Below are 20,887 nucleotides of genomic sequence, written 5' to 3' on the forward strand. Positions count from 1 at the left end.
ATACGCCTTGAGGCAGTTGAAGCCTCATGAGGCGAACTACCTCACTCACGACCTGGAATTGGGGGCGATGGTGTTTGCCGTAAAAATATGGAGGCATTACTTGTACGGGGTTTGGTGCACCATCTATACCGACCACAAAAGTTTGAAATATTTGATGGATCAGTAGAACCTCAACATCCAACACACACACACACATCTCTCTTCTTTCTCTCTCTCTAGAAAACTCTCTCTACCTTCTCTCTAAATTTTTTTCTCCAAACACCACAACCACAACCTCTTAACCACGAAATTATGGAGATTCATAAGGGTTTTTCAAGCCACAAATAAATTTAAGGTAAAGAACATACATCTCTTGAAGATCCACAACAATGATTTAAGCCATGCATGTGCATTTTACTTCAAAAACCGACTTCTACTTCTTCATCTTCTTCAAACTTGTTTTTTTTGTTAAAATGGTTATTATAACATCATGGATGTGTTTTAACACCATGCATGTATGTTAAACAAGGTTTCACGTTCATGATCTTAGAGCAAAAATCGATTTTAAGGATCAAAACATCAAACTCATTTTTAAGAGTTCTTCAGAAATAAGATTATTGTATTTTAATGCATGTATGTAAATTATGATTTTTAAATATATTTGATCTCTGAAAACATGACCATAACAAGCATGGATCATGATATCTTTAAAATATTTCAAAATATTTCTTCAAAGAAATGATGAAAACTCACTTTTCTAACCAATCATCATGCATGCAATCTGCCAGATTTCTTTACTTGAATTTAAACTGTCATATCTCACTCATTTCTTAACCAAAATTCAAGATTATTTTTCTGAAATATAATATTTTGAGTTAGATTTCAAACCCATCTGACCTCACTGGAAAATTCTAATATTTCAATTTTTAGCAAGTTTTACAAAACTGTTGCTCAATCAGCATCTTTTTGTGAATACTAGTTTTGTATTGCATGTCCAAAGGTCTTATTCCTCACTAAAAATCTAGGAAAAATTAATTTGAGCACTTAACATCATGTATTAAGAGGTACAAAAAGATCTTGATTCAAAAGTCTTTGGAACATGTTGCAAAAATTCTCAAAATAACATCAATAATCTTTACCAAAATCACAAGTATCAAGTTGTCTTTATAATTTATTGAGCCTTTAGGCATGTTTTTAGACATCAAAAATAAGAAAACAATTTTTCATTGATATTAAATTGTATGAAGATGCATTCTGGAAATTTTCAGTTCAATATATATATTCTTTATTTTTACATGTAAATAATAAGAAAATAGAGTGTTAAAGCATATAAAATATTTACACTTGTAAATAAATTTTGGAAAAATTTTTGGGTGATCCTTTTAGTTAATAAACATCTTTCATGCAGTTTCATGGATTGTTGTTACTGTTTAGTATGGTTTTAAATTTTTTTTATTTAGCTCCAATAAATCATAAAACCACTTTACAGAATGTCAAAATATTATCTATTATTTTTCGTAACTTCTACCTTATGTTTTAGACTCAGAAAAATATTTTGGGAATTTTTCAAAATGTGTACCTATTTTTCCATGATTTTGTGTTTATAATGGATTAAAAACAGAAAAAATATTTTTGCTCATCCAAAATTCATGAACATTTACCAGAAACTCTTATAATGTATTAGGATGCTACATAAACATTGTTAGGTCTAGTTTGTGTTGCGTCTTGGGCTCGTTAGCTAGTCCAGTTTAGTCCCCGGTATGGGCCTGTCCATATGTGAGTTATTTTGTAGGGTTTATTATTTATAGATGCTTGCATGCATTCTAGAACGTAAGATTTGATAGAGATTTTTATAGCGTTCAAGTTCTTATTCTTTTGTAACCCTAATATCCTCTACAGCGGAAGTTCTTCATCGAGCTCTGCTGAGGATTGAGTTAATTGAATCATTCGACTCATTCAGATCCATTCTTGTGTTTTTATCTTACTGTTATTACTTTCTTGATTCTCCTGTTATAAGATCTAATCGATCAAAGAGTTTTATAAATTCATCAATTGGTATCAGAGCAGGAGGCTGTGTAATTCATACACATCTCTTCTGTGAAAGAAGTGATTAGGGTTATTCCGCATTAACTGATATTTATTGAGCCGTCACTCCATAATTGACGTATCTCATTATTTATTCGTTTTTCCCTAATATTACATATTACAAGTTTGATCTTGCAACAGGTTAAACGATCAAGCATGGACGATTCTCAATCTAATCCTATCAACATCTCAAACAGTATTGGATCAACAACAAAGATTCCAATTCTTTACACTCAAGATTATGAGGTATGGGCGCATCACTTTGAAGACTATGTCATCGGATCTGAAGATAATGGGTATCTTATATAGGAAGCTATTGTGTCTGGACCATTTGCTCATTCAGGAACATCCAGAATCATTAAAACTCAGAAAGAGTATAATGATCTGTTAAAAGATGTGAAAGACGTTGCTCAAGACGAAAAGGAGAAGTTTCAGTGCAACATCAAAGCATTGAGACTGATCCGATTCGCTCTTCAGTCTGACACGTTTAGGTTGGTGAGTTCCTTCAGTACAGCTAAAGAAATCTGGGATCGGCTGTGAGAGCTGTATTCTATAGATGAAGATTTGGAAAATTCAGACCTTGCTTTTGTCTGAGTTTGGTGAGTTCAAGCAAAACTCCGATGAGTCTGTTACACAGACGTTTGATCGCTTCAATCATCTTCTCAGCAAGATGATCAAACATGATATCGAAAGGAAGCTGATTGAACAGAAGGTCACCTTTCTGAATGGCTTAAGATCCGAATGGAGAGCGGTTGTGTCTACAGTTAAAGCTCACGAGCAGTTCAAGTCATATTCGCTGGCGAAACTGGTGGGAATTCTGAAATCCCAAGAAAAGATAGTGATGCAAGAGAAGAGTGTGGTCTCAAATTTGGGGTCCTTGGCCCTCCTGTCTAAAAGCAAGAATGTAGTAGAAGATGAAGATTTGAACCTGGAGGACTAAGATCTAACTTCAGAAGATTATGCTATGATGGTGTCCAATCCAAAAAGGTTCATCAAGAAGATGTTTCCTACCAATAAGAACCGAAATTGGCAGGGAAACTACAGTTCAGAAAAAGTAAGGGAGGAGCCGAAGACTGAGGAACCAAAGAAAGAGGCAAAGGTTGAAGGAGATTCTGGTGTCAGCTGCTATTACTGTGGAGGAAAGAATCATTATGCCAAAGATTGTGTTCTGAAGAAAATGGCAGAGAAAGATGAGGAGAAAGATGAAGAGGCATTCCTAATGAAAAAGCTAGAAGAGATTAAGAGAAAGAAAGTTGCTACTAATCCTTCTATGAATGCTCTTATTGTATAGGGTTCGGCAGAGGATGAGGAGTTCGGTGGCGTACAGGTGTGGTCGACCGACTCAGAAGATGATGAGGTGAGAAAGCCTTCTCATGGAAAAGCGTATGTAGCAAGAGGTGGTGAAAGCAGTGGAAAGTGTCTGATGGTGACTGACGTATCTCACATGAGGGGATACAATACAGATGGTGGAAATGAGGACACCAAGGAGCGAGAGGACTTATGCTTCACAGCAAAACCTCTCTGTGTGCAGATTAATGAACTTGATGAATTGATCAAGAAGGTACAATCTCTTTTTATTACGTTCAAAATTCCACAGAAATCATATGAAAAGGAATTAAATAACTTAAATTCAAGAATCTCAAATCTGGATAGTTGTTTAACTCAAACACGGGTCACCAATTCTAACCTAACTGACCAAATAAGCAGGGTGTCATCCAAGAGTGAGGAGCGAAGGATGTGGATTGAGCAGAAGGAGTCAGAGCTGATTAAGTCTAAGGATGAAAACATTTATTTGCAAAGAGACAATTTGAAACTCTTAAAACAAAGAAATGTTTTTTGTTTGATTGCTAAAAGACTTTATGCTAACATTACTCAACTACATCTGAATTGTGAAATAGGGCAGAAAATACATCGCATGATTTTACCCTTCCTTGAGTTTAAGGAGGATGAAATCGATGCTGAAGCATACAACTGTGAAAGTGTTGTATCGTCTGATGATGCGAATCCTACTTATATGTATGGTCTAGACAAAATAGAATCTTTTATAAAGTCCAAAGACCATAAGGACATGCTGAAAAATCTTTGGATGAAAACGATAAGCTGAAACTAAGGACCGAAACCATACAAAAATTCGACTCATTGAGTGCCAATTTAAGTTCAGAAAATAAAATTGATGTTGAAAACGCATCTGAACTTAATGAAGATGATGATATGAGTGAAATTTCTGTAGAGGTTGAAGTTGATTGTTCTGAGTTTGTCAAGAGCGAACCCGAAAACCACAAAAACCTAATTTCTGAAAATTCTATGGAATTCGCTCGTTTGTCCAAGAATAAGTCCCCTTCCCTCAAAGAAAAAGCTCTTATGTTTCAGAAGGTTAGAACTACTCCAAATCAGGTGTATAAAGTCACAGGAGTAACCGAACATCAAACAGCCGAACTCACTGCCATAGTGAACGAAGATAACGCAGATGGCTGTGATGAGTTCTTCTGGTCAGCTCCTATAGATAATGCCGACGAAATAGTTGGTTTGTCAGAGTGAACGTCCTGGAAAACAAAAGGAAGATATGTACCAGAGCCGCTGAATAAGCCTGACAACTTTGACGTGCCAAGAATAAGTGGCACAAAAGAAATACTTGTAGAAGAAGTCAACTCCACAAGCGAAACCTCATCTACGAAGAGCGAACCGGCTGTCAAGAAGCTAAAGCAAAAGGCTAATATCCATAGACAACCGAAACAGGTGAAAATTCAAAAGCAGCAAAGAAACCTAAGATACAAAAAGAATCTCTCAGAGCGAAAGCAGTTTTGGCGCTCTCAAAACACTCATTTCTCTTATCATGATAGAAATTCAAAGTCAGAGAAAAAGACTTTCGGGCTGCATGAGGAACATAACCGAAAGGTTAGGTTCGGTCCTGAAAGCAAAAGCAACCGAAAGGATAGGTTCGGTCCCAAGAGCAACAGCAACCGAAAGGATAGGTTTTGTCACGAAGGCAAAAGCTACCGAAGGTCCAGGTTTGGTCCCTCAAATGACCAAAAACAAAAGGGTCATTTAGAACCTCAAGTCAGGAAAAACTCCCAATCTAAATTCACCCATTCTAATACTTCTCATTCTTAATTCTCTTCTAAACCCTATTCTGTTCCTGCACAAAATTCAAAATCATCAACGAACTTGAAAGAAAAATCGAAGATTTCCTCAGTCCAGGAAGACCGAAAGCAGACTAATACCCAAACACCAAAATCTGAAACCAAAACGTCTATAACTAACCCTAACAAAATCAAAGTTTCCACTATTAAGAGGAAAGATGAAACAACATTAATAAAAAGAACATATCTTGTTGATGTTTCTCTTACTATTCTTGTTCCTGTGAAAGGCTCACGTGGACCCAAGAAACTTTGGGTTCCTAAATCTGCTTAATTTTTGCATGTTATAAGTGACGAGCAGTTTGACGAAGAATGGTAAATTGACAGTGGCTGCTCACGTCACATGACAGGAAGGAAGGAAGAGCTAAGGGAGTTTCGATCTCTTCAAAATGGTGGGAATGTCAAGTTCGGAAACAACTCTTATGGAACGATAAAGGGTTATGGGATGATAACCAATGGAGACCTTACAATAAGAAGGGTGGCGTACGTTGAAGGGTTGCAGCACAATCTCATCAGTGTATCTCAACTGGTGGGCGGTACCGGTCTCAAGGTTTCATTCGATGACGAAGGTTCAGAGATTATAGAGAAGAAATCCAACAAGGTCATTCTTAAATCAGACCGAAAAGGCGAAATGTTTCCTCTCAATCTCAAACCAATCAAAGGAAATCTAGCTATATGTCTTTTGTCCAAACCTCATTCTGACGAAAGCTGGTTGTGGCACCGAAGGCTCTCACATCTCAACTTCAAAGACATCAACAAGCTTGTCACCGGAGGTCATGTTCGGGGTCTTCCATTACTCAAGTTTGATCGAGAACACTTGTGCGCTGCAAGTGAAATGGGGAAACAAAGTCGTCAAAGTCACCCATCCATCATAAACACAAAAGTTGTTGAACCACTTGAGTTGCTTCACATTGACTTGTATGATCCATCATCAATCAAAAGCATTGGCGGTAGCAAGTATATTCTTGTTATTGTTGATGATTTCTCACGTTTTACATGGGTGTTCTTTTGAAGCACAAATCTGAGGCTACTCCTAAGCTAAAGATGTTCATCAAGCAAGTTGAAGTGCAACTGAGAAAAGTCGTTCGCAACATCAGGAGCGACAATGCACTGGAGTTTAAGAACAGAGAATTTGAATACTTTTTGGCAGAAAAAGGAACCAGTCACAACTTCTTAGCCCCCTACACGCCTCAACAGAACGGAATTGTCGAAAGATGAAACCGATCCTTGTGTGAGGCGGCCTGAACTATGCTAAGTTTCGCTTCTCTTCCTTTATATTTCTGGGCTGATGCTATTGCTGCAACGTGTTTTACGCAGAACAGGTCTTATCTCAACAAGCGTTTCTCTCTTACTCCTTATGAGATCTTCAATAACAGGAAGCCGAACATAAAATTCTTCCATGTGTTCGGCTCACGATGCTTCATCTTCAACTCCAAAGAACATCGTAACAAGTTTGACGTTAAAGCTGATGAAGGAATATTTATGGGATATTCTCTTACTTCAAAAACATATCGGGTCTTAAACAGGCATTCTAGGAAGATCGAAGAAACATATTATGTGACTTTCGATGATAACTACGTCAAGAAGCTAAAGGCCGCTGAAGAAGCAATTGGAGAGATTTTCTCTCAAACAGGTCAGGTCACGGCCACCATTGCTAATTTGTTTGATCAGTTTGTGGAATTATTCGATGAACCTGAGAAAGCTACTCTCTCGGAAGCCAAGGCAGCAGACAACAAAATCGACCATCTAAAGCAAATCGTCGAAGATGCAGCCAAACAAATGGGTGAAGGAGAACAAGTTCCAAACGAACCTCCTCAGCAAGGTACTTCAGTCGAGGGGGAGTATCCATTTCCTTCAAATCAACCGAACTCACACTTTCAGGGGGAGAATTCTATTCATGCTACACCCGAAAGTCCTGTAGCACCCGAAAGCTCTGCTACACCCGAGAGTCCTGTAGCACCAGAAAGTCCAGCTACACCTGAGAGTTCTGCTGCACCTGAGAGCTCATCAGTCGAGGGGGAGAATTCCGACATGTTTTTCGATGACGATAGTCAATCTGAATTGGAAGAAATGGTCAACGCTGAATTGGATCCATCTTATGATCCAAATTATCCTCCTCTTATTAAATGGACCAGAGATCATCCTGTATCTCAGATAGTGGGTAATGTCTCTGAAAAAGTCCTGACCCGAACTCAACTGAAGGCAAAGCAATCATCTCTATTCTCCAAAGTAGAGTTATGCATGTATAATTATTTCGTATCCAAAGTTGAGCCTAAGACTTGTTGGGTTTTGAGCATTCTAACACTCCTAAGTGTACATGCAACCCTAAATACCTTGGATCTATGTTTTCTCTATTATACATGCAAATAAGAACATCCAAGGTATTATCCTAATCTAGCATACAAAACAATCAATATAACAAGATAGAATACATACCTCTTTGATGTAGAATGTCTTCATGAAGCTTGAGTGCCAAGTGCCCCAAGTGTGACACCTCAAATGGTTCACACAACACCAAATACACTTGGAATAACTTAGAGAGAATTCTACACTTCATGAAATCGGCTAGCCCTCTCTAGAATAATACTAGTGCCGATTTTGCCAAGAATAATATCTTTATATAGTGTTACAATTAGGGCAAACCCTAATTGTCATGACTTTCCATTTCCTTGGATCCATGGGTTCAAATACACCATGGAGCATCCATGGAGCATCATATGGGTTTTGGCCCAACTAGATAATCCATGGAGCATTAGCCCACTATACAAGTATGGATGATTTACACAATCAACCCATATATTTAATTAGTCTTCTTTTGATCACTTAATTAATCCTAGATTAATTCTCGATCAATACTAATTAAATAATCTTATTATTCTTATTATTAATATACTAGAACTTATAATATATTAATAATCATAAGTGTCTTATTTCTCTCTTTTAGTCTATCCAAGTGCATGATGCCATGCAACCCAAATGGACCATGCCGGGTCGGGTCAAATCTTACCAATTATAGTTATGGACTTAGACATTAATCCAACAGTCTCCTACTTGGATAAGTCTAAAACTATTATTGCGTATGACTTCAGGAACCAACTGGCAATCGTAGCTCTCAAAAGCTTCTGTCGAACTTTGACCTTGTAGATGAACTCTGACCTTTGTCAATGACTTGTCCATTAGATAAGGGATCATATATTCCTCCATTCTAGATATCATATGGACTGAGACATGGATTATAATCATTCTCTCTGTCCATTTGTTGTTTCCCGATTTGCGATTTATGACGACTGACTAATTTGAACAAATCAAATCAGTCATGGCCCGGCCGAGCACTTACATTTGTCATCATCAAATCATCGAGGGGCCCACAGATATCGCTTCTATCCCGAAGGTAAAAGGAACGGATAAACTTCGACTCATATGGCTTGTTCTACTACTTGTTGAATCATACACAAAGGCACGTTTTATAACACCGAGTTACCAAATTGGTTTTCGTGCAATCAATGTACTATCAACTCATAGTAACAACTCATATCTCTAGGTTTGAAGAATATAAGATATTATCGTCTCATGATCACTCGTGATAAAATCCATGAAGTGATTCCAATGAGCGCGGGTTGAATCCAATACTCAGAACTTATGAGCACTCATGAGTGTTGTAGCCCTTTGTCCAACACCTTAGACCTCTACAAGCCAACCCATGACAGTCTTAATTCATATCTACTTCCAACATATGACCGACTGTGGATGGTTTGAATAACTTAGTCATTCCGGAAGAATAACCCAGTTTATTCGGGAAGTCAAAACATGCAAAATGAAACACAATAATAATTGAATCCAATATGGTATCAACCCTTTGAACATAAATAAAACACCTTTTATTTATCACCATATGATTACACATTATTCATTGTATACTGTTTCAGCTATCAACTTTATTCTTGAATTTAAAACAATAGTTGTCCCATGCTCCAAGCATGTACACTATGTTTTCTTAAACACTAGTCATGCCATACACCAAGCATGCATACAATGTTTGTCTATGACCTTTACTTTGTGAACTAGATCAATTGAACATAACTTCAATGATTCTCTTTTCACACTCCCAAATCCTTACTGCAAATGCAAGAATTCCAAATTCATGCCATTTACTGAAATCTGTTAGATTCTAAACTTATATGCATTAATCCTCTTGTAACGATTATGCACAAACTCACAAAGACTTGGCAACAATCATTACAGAGTATTCGAAAGGAGATCAACTCCTTGTAAATATCCTTCTTGCATTAAGTTTCCTTAATCTTACACAGATTGAAATTTCTAACTTTGAAACATTTCCAGATTCCATTTTGACTATCACTTCTGAACAAGAGTTGCCTCCTTATAGACTATGTCAATATGGTCCTTCTAGAATTATCACTATACTTCCTAACTGTCCTTGAGCAACCAATCTTTGGAAAACCTTAGATTGTTCTCGACAATTGTTTAATCCTTTTAGTCATATCCAGCTCTAAACCTTTTCCCTTCTTAATGCCCCAGGCATTTGGAAAATTTTAGAGCGGATGATTATAGCACATGTAAGCGATCCTATATCCAAAGCATATGGGACACGATTCATGATGTCTCACATAAAGACTAAACCAGTCTTTTGCTATAATATGTCCATTTCAATTTGCTAAGTTCTCATAATTCAGATTATGAAAAGGGATGCCGTAATCATAATCGAATTTTAGAACGCAAATAATGGACCCGTATACAGAATTTCCTTATGTTGAGCCATTCCAACATGAAATTCATATATATCCTTGACTAAATGATTAAAACCTCACGATCTAAGCTTATAGATTTGAGATGAAGCATAATTTCCTCTCCCTTAATTATAGCAAAACAACTTTTTCCCAATTGAAACTTTTGTTTTCTATAATTAGCATTGCTAACTTGCAATACTTATCATAATTATCATGCTCCCACTAACATGATGATTATTAGCATAACACTTATGCTCCCACTAGCTTTGACATGTACCCAGAAATCAGCTGGACTTCTAGAAATCAATACTTCATTGACTTTCTTACCAAAGTTCAGATTTCTGATACTTTATCAAAATCATACACCTTCCCTTAGATAGCACACTTGTGAGTCTAAACAATTATGAAGAGGTATGCCGTAATCATAATGGTTAGACCTTTTTGCCACTTCTCACAAGTCCAGGTTAGTGTGCCGGTAAACCACACACGCTCCACTAACGACTTGAGAAATGCAAATATCACAATTGCTATCTAGCTAAAATCTACTTAGTGAAAGTGTTTCCTCACCATCATTTTCATGAATCGGAGAGAAACCTTATGACACTTAGATTTTTATGGTGTATGAGTTCCTACCCATATGAATTTGTCAAAACCATAATCACAAGACACAGATAATGACAAATCCAAACTCATATGGACTGAACTCAATCTTAGTTTCTTGCCACTTGGCAGCTCAAGGGCCTGCCATTGCTTCCAAGTTGTTGTGCAACACATTGAGAACTCTAAGAACTCATATGCAAAGCCAACTTTAACTGGAATGGGCATAGAATATGTCAACACGATAGGTTATAAACCTCAAATTGTGTGCTAGTGAAGAACTTCAGGTTTTATTCTTGATTAGTTCTTGAGACTTTCAAGACCTTTAAGACTCCCACTATCCTCTTGACCTATAAGACTCCCTTGTCAAACATCCAAGAGACAGTGTGGATTCTAATCAAGACAAACACTTCACACAATTGGCCTAAGTTGATCTTTGTTTTATCCAAAACATCACAACTTACCAATTTCAAATGTACAAGAGTAGAAAACTTTTACTCTTACATTTGACAAGTGTTTTAAACCTTCTTTAAGACATGTCACTCAAATGACAATCTTGGAGTATGACTCTAAGACTTGTATTGGAACGAAGTATGACTCATCTTCTTGATTTAACCATTTCAACAATTCAAGATCCCTCTTCTTAGTCATAATAATGCACTAAGATTTCCTTAGAGAACTAATTTTGATATGGTTTCTTAATCATTAAGATGATCACAAAATTGATACTAAAGTACTCTCCCATCTTTTCAGATTTGAGAAACTTTTATCCTTCTGCCTAATTTGATTCTTCTTATTCGCTCTGCCTTACATTGGAACCATTTTCCAATGTCTCAGAGTTACACTTAAGCGGTAAGTATAATCATATTTACTGAGCTTTAGTAAACTATGACGAATAGTCTTATCGATCTTATGTGGTGGGCTTAATCAGTGCACATGAATGTGTACTCGATCCCTTAGTCCTTCACTTGACTCACACATCCATGTGAACAAGTAATTAGTCTTAATTTTCCAATACTTGAAAGTTCTCATTCATCATGCTATACAACTTTCATGATTCCAAGTCCCGGTCCAAATGAAACTTGGGTGATGAGAATCTTTCCTTATTTGGTAAATATAGACATTACCACTAATGAAAGAATCAACTTCATATTTCCACTCTTGCTCTTAATGGAATCATATAAGCAACAATTTTTCCTCTAATGCCATTGTAAGGATATTTTAAAATAAATAAAATAAAAAATTTTCTTTTATTTTAAAACTTTGCGGAAAACTATCCTTACAATCCATATGAAAACTTGTTGTTATCTATTCCTAAGCAATATCTCATTACTCCTAAGAAGTAGCTCAAGAATCCGATTTTTCAAACTATGCGATAGAAATCCATCTACGCGATCAGATTCAGCATATTCTTTCTTTAAGTTTCTTCACTTTTCTTTGATTCTTAAAACATCACCATGTGACCTAGTCATATCATGTATCAAGAATCTCAGAATAGAAACTTAACGGAGTTAGATAGTGGACTTTACCTGAAGTAGAGTCAAACTTATTGACTTTAACATCCTTAGGTAAATCTGGCAGCTTCGCAACCAATGCCCCTTCCTTTGGCAATATAAACATATGGACCCTTTGATAAAGGTACACAGGACTATCACAGACTTAGCTTTTCTCTTTACCATTTGGTCAACCGAGTTGACTATGGCCGATCCCTTTCCACTGGGAAGAGAGAGCTTTACTAGATATCCAATGTCATCATTGTCAATGTCCATAAAGTTTTAGGAAGTTGATCTTAACAAATAGATAAGATCATTAAGGGTCTTGTCATAGTCTGTTTCATAGATGTTCCAAAAGAACTCACTATGTGACTTAGAAAGTGATTGAACCACCAACTTTCTCAAGACTTTGACACCCAACTCTCCCGGCTTGTCAATATGTGACTACATCTCCAAGATGTGATCACACCTAGACCTTGCCTTGCCAATAGGGCTTGAGTGACCTTAAACTTTTCAAGAACTTGTGGGTTGGGGAGAATAATTGGAGGAGGTGAAAGAAGTATGATATCCATGGGACATCATCTTCATTAGGAAACCTTGTTTCAAGAGATTTGGGAAGATCATAGGTGTCTAAACCAGACATCTTTTGGGAGATATTCAAGATAGTTGATTTTAAGTCCTTAATATGACACCCAATATGAAATATTAAGGCTAGGACCCAACAAACTATTTTATAACTTAGAAGAGGTATGCCGTAATCCAAGCTATAAAATATTTGAAGGTAGGTGAATGATGATTCACCAATTTCCACCAAGATAAACGAAATGTATTATTAGGTTTTAATTGGTTTTGAAACTCCTAGATCTTTGAGATTCATTGAACTGTTCAAAGGCATGTTTCAATCTCGAGTGTGCCCTTCAAGTTTTGTGACTGGGATGTCGAGGATCACAAAACAAGGTGTGAAGTAACCATGCAAATCACTTGGTACCCTTAATAAATTACCCCTCAATCGATGTGCCGGTTAACCACAGACGCTCCATCGATACTATGATAAATATTAAGTCACCCTTTACCTACCTTGTTAAGTGCAAGTTAGTGTGCCGGTTAACCACACACGCTCCACTAACGACTTAGACAAAGTGTAAAGTGTAATTTCATGGGTTAGCACCTTATTCACATTTTTCCTAAGTAACTAAGATTGGGTATTATTAAGAGTTTAGTTACTTAGTATTATCATTAATACTTTTAATGAAGGGAGAATTCTAGTCCTGTCAAACCCGTTCGGCTAACGACCCTCCACCAGTCAAGCAAGCGGTGGGTGAGAGTGGACACCCATTAAGTGGCCATTTTATAGGCAACAACCTTATACCCACCTTATAGACCGGCTTCGTGAATGAGGCGTACTAGCGGTAAGACTGACTTTACTCTTATACATATATATATTATTAACTTATAATATTATAAAGTATAAGGGTTGAATTTTAACTTTTAAAATTCTAAGGGCTAACTTGGAATTAAAGTATTCATAAGGAAAACTTTTCAAATTCCAAAACTTGAGGGCAAGTTTTGAAACTATTCAAAACTAATTAATTCCATAACTTATGTGTTTAAAGTAGTTTTAATCCAAAAACTCTTCAAGTTCCATAACTTGAGGACAAGTTATGCAAGACTTTAAACTAATAAAAGAACTAACTTTTTCTTTATTTTATAACTTATGGATTTAATTATGGTTACATATTTTTCTTTAATGAAGTGACTCTTGAACTTCCATAACTTGAGGGGGAGAATTCAATTCATGCTACACCCGAAAGTCCTGTAGCACCCGAAAGCTCTGCTACACCCGAGAGTCCTGTAGCACCAGAAAGTCCAGCTACACCTGAGAGTTCTGCTGCACCTGAGAGCTCATCAGTCGAGGGGGAGAATTCCGACATGTTTTTCGATGACGATAGTCAATCTGAATTGGAAGAAATGGTCAACGCTGAATTGGATCCATCTTATGATCCAAATTATCCTCCTCTTATTAAATGGACCAGAGATCATCCTGTATCTCAGATAGTGGGTAATGTCTCTGAAAAAGTCCTGACCCGAACTCAACTGAAGGCAAAGCAATCATCTCTATTCTCCAAAGTAGAGTTATGCATGTATAATTATTTTGTATCCAAAGTTGAGCCTAAGACTTGTTGGGTTTTGAGCATTCTAACACTCCTAAGTGTACATGCAACCCTAAATACCTTGGATCTATGTTTTCTCTATTATACATGCAAATAAGAACATCCAAGGTATTATCCTAATCTAGCATACAAAACAATCAATATAACAAGATAGAATACATACCTCTTTGATGTAGAATGTCTTCATGAAGCTTGAGTGCCAAGTGCCCCAAGTGTGACACCTCAAATGGTTCACACAACACCAAATACACTTGGAATAACTTAGAGAGAATTCTACACTTCATGAAATCGGCTAGCCCTCTCTAGAATAATACTAGTGCCGATTTTGCCAAGAATAATATCTTTATATAGTGTTACAATTAGGGCAAACCCTAATTGTCATGACTTTCCATTTCCTTGGATCCATGGGTTCAAATACACCATGGAGCATCCATGGAGCATCATATGGGTTTTGGCCCAACTAGATAATCCATGGAGCATTAGCCCACTATACAAGTATGGATGATTTACACAATCAACCCATATATTTAATTAGTCTTCTTTTGATCACTTAATTAATCCTAGATTAATTCTCGATCAATACTAATTAAATAATCTTATTATTCTTATTATTAATATACTATAACTTATAATATATTAATAATCATAAGTGTCTTATTTCTCTCTTTTAGTCTATCCAAGTGCATGATGCCATGCAACCCAAATGGACCATGCCGGGTCGGGTCAAATCTTACCAATTATAGTTATGGACTTAGACATTAATCCAACAAGACTGTCAACACAGCTCTTGATCATTCTGATTGGGTACAAGCCATGCAAGATGAACTCAATGAGTTTGAAAGAAACAAGGTATGGCACCTCATTCCAATTCCTAAAGATGCCTCAGTCGTTGGTCTCAAATGGGTTTTCAGAAACAAAATGGACAAGGAAGGTAATGTAATTCGAAATAAAGCTCGTCTCATGGTGAAAGGATACTGCCAGGAAGAAGGAATTGATTACGAAGAAACTTCTGCTCCGGTAGCTAGACTGGAATTTGTTCGAATATTTATGGCCTATGCTGCACACAAGAACTTCGAGGTCTACCAAATGGATGTAAAATGCGCCTTTCTGAATGGATAACTTGAAGAAATGGTTTACGTGGAGCAACCTTCAGGTTTTGTCAATGAAAAGTACCCAAATCACTATTATATTCTGGACAAAGCAGTTTACGGTCTGAAACAAGCACCTAGGGCATGGTATGAAACGCTAACTAAGTTCTTAAAGATGTCAAAATTCAAACAAGGTTCGGTTGACCCAACCTTCTTTCGTAAGAATGAAGGTAACCACCTTATGATAGTTCAAATCCATGTCGATGATATCATCTTTGGCTCAACGAATCCTAGCTTAACTGGAGACTAAATTTGAAATGAGCTCAATGGGTCCGATTAACTTTTTCCTTGGTTTAAATATTAGACAGGGACCCGAAGGCATCTTTATCAACCAGGAAGCATACACCAAGACTCTTCTTGCTAAATTTGGCATGATGGGAGACTCAAAGGTTAAAGTTCCAATGGCGTTTGGCACCAAGCTCACACCATCCTTGGAAAAACTGGCAGTCGACATTACGTTATACCGCCAGATGATTGGTTCTTTGATGTACTTCACTGCTAGTAGGCCTGATATAATGTTCTCTGTGTGTTATTGTGCTAGGTTTCAGGAGAATCCTCATGAACCACATATGCTTGCAGTGAAAAACATACTCCGGTATCTGAAACGAACCACCTCCCTCGGTCTTTGGTATCCATCAAACTCAGGTTTCTTCGTTCAAGCCTACTCAGACGTAGACCTTGGAGAATGTGGTTTAGACAGGAAAAGCACCACTGGAGGCTGCCAATTTCTAGATGGGAAGTTGGTTAGCTGGCAATCCAAGAAACAGACATGTGTTTCTCTGTCTACAGCCGAAGCAGAGTACATCGCAGCTGCCTCCTGTACATCTCAAGTGATTTGGATTCAAAGCCAGCTTCATGATTATGGACTCAATATGAAAAAGATCCCACTTTATTGTGATTCAGAAAGTGCAATTAGGATCTGTCATAACCCAGTGCAGCATTCCAAGACCAAGCATATAGCACTGAGGTATCACTTTATAAAGGATCATGTGGAAGATGGAAACGTCGAAATTCACTTTGTTTGAACCACCGATCAACTGGCCGATAACTTCACCAAAGCTCTTCCTGAAGCGAGTTTCAATAAAATTTTACAAGGGCTAGGAATGATGGAATCGGAGTTAGTACCAAAAACTACTGCTCAAAACTAAAAGTTGGAAGCGAAATGAACCGAACGTTTGGGTTCGGTTCACGTGTGTGCCGAAATGAACCGAACGCTCGGGTTCGGTCCTATTCTCTTATCTTCTCTTATCACTCAAAGGTAGTTTCTTTGGCTATAAACCTTTTGTATCTTTTTCAAATTTCATCTCTCTTATTTTCAAAGTTTTTTTCTCAAAGTTCTTTTTTTTCAATTTTTTTTTTTTTTGCAACCGAAATAGACCGAACGCTCGGGTTCGGTTCCAAATTTGTTTTGTCTCATTTTTTTTTCTCTTTAAATCAAAAATTCCAAAATCTTTTTTCTTATTTTTTTTATTTTCTATCAATCAAAAACTCCAAAAACAATTTTTATTTTTGTGTTCGTTAATTTTTTTTGTGTGGCTATTTGTGTGGAAATTCTTTCATTAGTTAAGTGTCCCTAGAAGCATGTTGTTGTATGTGTCCAAAGCCTCACTCGATTCTGAATAATAGCCTTACTGACTTGGTATATACAAACCTTGTCTTCCCAATTAGGCTTTTATATTTATTCTAATCATGAGCTACCTTACTCTCTTTTCACATGAGATAAGAGTTTTCTACTTGGTCCTTGTTTTAATAGCAGAGGTACTTTGGTTTTTTTACAACATCTACACTACTTTTCTCCATCTCATTCGCTTCATAAACGTAACCCTTGAGACTCTCAGAAATTACCACTGAGGTTTATGGTTACACAATTTCTGTATTCATGATCTTAGCTTCATGTCACTACGTGCTAAGTGAAATCCACAATTCAATACCTACTATGCATTGACGGTGAACAATCAACTTTGTTCTAGCTTTCACTAACGAATTGACGAACTTATCCATGGGGATGTACCATGAAATCTCTAATTTCTTATTGTGTGATTCCTATGAAATTGTTAAATCCCATAACATTTCTTCCCTTGGAATCCAGTTTTATTTTTCTTTGAGATTTCACATAAAATATTTTCACGATGCCACTTAGATTCTTTTCAAACCTACTTGTTCAGCATACTACATTGGTCTCACAAGTACTTCGGTAGATTTCTGTCTTATGTCAAGATCAGGAATTCTAAACTGAAGCCAAAGCCACCCAAATTAGCCTGATTAAAAGAAGCCTTTCAACACTTCTCAATAAGTGTCTAATCGTTATTCAACGGGAAACCAAACAATCACTTTAAGGTCTCTCTTGACTTTGAAGGAAGAGATTCATGCCCGGGATCCATTGTTTCGTGTCTTTATTGACATCACAATTTCCCACATATGTGTTGCTTTATTTCTTTTTCTTTTACACACTAAGCACGAAAATCTTTTTGATTTTCCATAATTCTGGTCTCATTACTTAAAAGGCAATTTTGTTTAAAGAGATGTGGCTCACATTGTTACACGTGGTCATTTTGCTTTAAGATGGCATTCCCTCTAAAGGGGTAAGATGCTGACTCAGGCGGGAGTCCAATCGCTTTGATTTTCAAATGGCGCTTGAATGATAGGCGTGCGAAGTGGAACCGTTTTTCTTAAAACGGCGCCTGATGGGAAGGCGCGTGAATCAGGATAGTTCTTCTCTCTCCTGCGTAATCATCGGGGCTACCAACTGTCACGCATCAATCACCTCCGAAAAACCCTTCGTATTTCCTTCGAAGATTTGGGAACGGATTCTTCTCTCTCCTTTAGCCACAGTATAAAAGGTAATCTTGACCATTATTTACCTCTTTACTGCACCCACAATTCAGAGAGCAAGAAAAGATTTGAGAATTCTACGGTTCATCATCTCTCCCAACTTCTTTACTTCAATGGCGGATTCATCATCTGTTCATACCACTTCCCACATCCTGCCGATTCGTCCTCAACAGAGTCTGATCATCGATCTTACACCACATGTGTATGATGCCTTCATGTTCCCGATCATCGAATGCCTCAAATACTCGCCGCTTGCTCCCGCTCTCACCAAAGCTGAAGCTGTTCCAATGGAATGTTTATCCCAAATCTTTGCCACTGCTCATTATGATAAGTCTGTCGATAGGATCTTCTTCGACATTCTTGATCACAAGGCATCAATCTCCAAGCAGCGATTTTGCTCACTTTTAGGGTTTGAACCCGATTCATCTAGGGTTAATCCTGAATCCATTCCGGTGGGTCACCTGTTTTCTATGTTCTATAACATGGGATACACCGAGGTTCTGACGACAGTCACTAAGTTCAAGAAATCATGCCTGCCTCCACAATGGAACGGGTTATTTACGATGCTATTCAAGGGGTTATCGGAACGCAGTGCCGGTTCAGACGGACCAAGTCGTCTGTTCATCACGATTCTTTATGGGGTATACAACGGAATCAACCTCGACTATGGGTCGGTGTTATGGCAGCAACTGATCCAGAGCCTTGCATCCACGTCTCGACACTCCGAGATCTCCTACGCTCGATTCTGGACTCTAGTCACAAAATGGGTGATGGACAAGTATCACGTCCCCATTGTTGCTGATTCTCCACTCTCTTCGATAGGTACTTTCCATACCACGAAGATAATAGTCTCCGATGCATCAAAATTTCAGTTTATTGGCTTCATCCCTGAGTCAATGTTTGGAGATGTTCCTGCCGACAGCCGCATCATCCGAACATACAAGGAGTTTCGTCGCTCTGGTCCTAGAGAGCTCACTCCTGAGATGATCAAATCCATCCACGAAGCTGATAAGCCCGCTCCAAGGGGAAAGAAGAATGAAAAGGGAAAAGACAAGCAGGTTGGCAAGGGAGCGAAAGGACCTTCTCCCAAGAAACGAAAACCTACCAAGGCTGCTCAATCTCCTCCACTGAAGAAGCGAAAAACCCAACCCAGGTGAAAATTGATACTCGCTTCCTCCTCAAGCGAATGTGAGGAAGAAAATTCAGACTCTGACGAGTCTCCTCGTGGTAACACTCCTCCACGATCGCCTACCCCAGAAGTACACTTTTCCAGTTCACCTGTCTCTTCTCCACCAATCACCATTCCTATTTCCATTCCCCCCATAACCTCTAACACTCAAATACCACCTACCTCTATCCCAGTACCCCTCCTATTTTTACTGAAGCTACCACAACAACCGCTGAAGTAAGAACCAACGTATCTGATACGGGGGATCCTACTAAAGCACCCGAACCCACTCCCACTACCGAACACACATCAAAACCTGAACCTACTTCCACAACCGAGCCTCCACCATCCCCTCCACCCTCATCTCCTGCTCCCTCCGCAGACAAGACAATCACTTCTTCTTGCTGGGTCCAGCTGCCGGAACCTTCTTAGTGGTATCAAACAGACGAGGGATAAGAGCAAGGATTGTCTGTCTGAAGCGAATGTACCAATGGATCATATCATCGAAGTATTTCTTGTCATCTACTGAGTTTTGCTTGCAATGATGAATGATACCCAAAACATGTTCCAGGCATGAAGTACTTCTTGTCGTCTGCTGAGTTCGCTTTGGCAGACAAACATCTATACACCACTGCATGCCTGGAACATGTTTTGGGTATCATTCATCGTTGCAAGCAAAACTCAGCAGATGACAAGAAGTACTTTGATGATATGATCCAGTGGTACATTCGCTTCAGACAGACAATCCTTGCTCTTATCCCTCGTCTGTTTGATACCACTAAGAAGGTTCCGGCAGCTGGACCCAGCAAGAAGAAGTGATTGTCTCGCTCCAATTGATGCAAAGGGGGAGATTGTTAGGTCTAGTTTGTGTTGCGTCTTGGGCTCATTAGCTAGTCCAGTTTAGTCTTCGGTATGGGCCTGTCCATCCGTGAGTTATTTTGTAGGGTTTATTATTTATAGATGCTTGCATTCATTCTAGAACGTAAGATTTGATAGAGATTTTTATAGCGTTCAAGTTCTTATTCTTTTGTAACCCTAATATCCTCTACAACGGAAGTTCTTCATCGAGCTCTGCTGAGGATTGAGTTAATTGAATCATTCGACTCATTCAGATCCATTCTTGTGTTTTTATCTTACTGTTATTACTTTCTTGATTCGCCTATTATAAGATCTAATCGATCAAAGAGTTTTATAAATTCATCAAACATTTTGATGATTTTCTCTTCTATATGCTATTTTTCTTCTATTTTTTCAAAATTTAATACACTTAAATGCACAAAAATCATAAAATTGGGTTAAACAGTTTAGAAATCCATTTTTATATTTTTCCCAGCTTAAGTATGTGTAATAACACTTGTAAAAAGGAGTTTGGTGAATTTATGAAACTGTTATATATTTATTTCTATTTTTATAGAATAAATACACAAAAATCAGATAATTGCGTTAACCTTTTTGAAAACACATATTAATATTTTTTCCAGATTATGTACACTGTAAAAGAGTTACACAAAAATTATAAGAATTTTTCA

Source organism: Lactuca serriola, chromosome 3 (genome assembly GCF_051521515.1).
Source record: "Lactuca serriola cultivar US96UC23 chromosome 3, Lser_US96UC23_V15, whole genome shotgun sequence".
In the NCBI taxonomy this organism is placed as follows: Eukaryota; Viridiplantae; Streptophyta; class Magnoliopsida; order Asterales; family Asteraceae; genus Lactuca; species Lactuca serriola.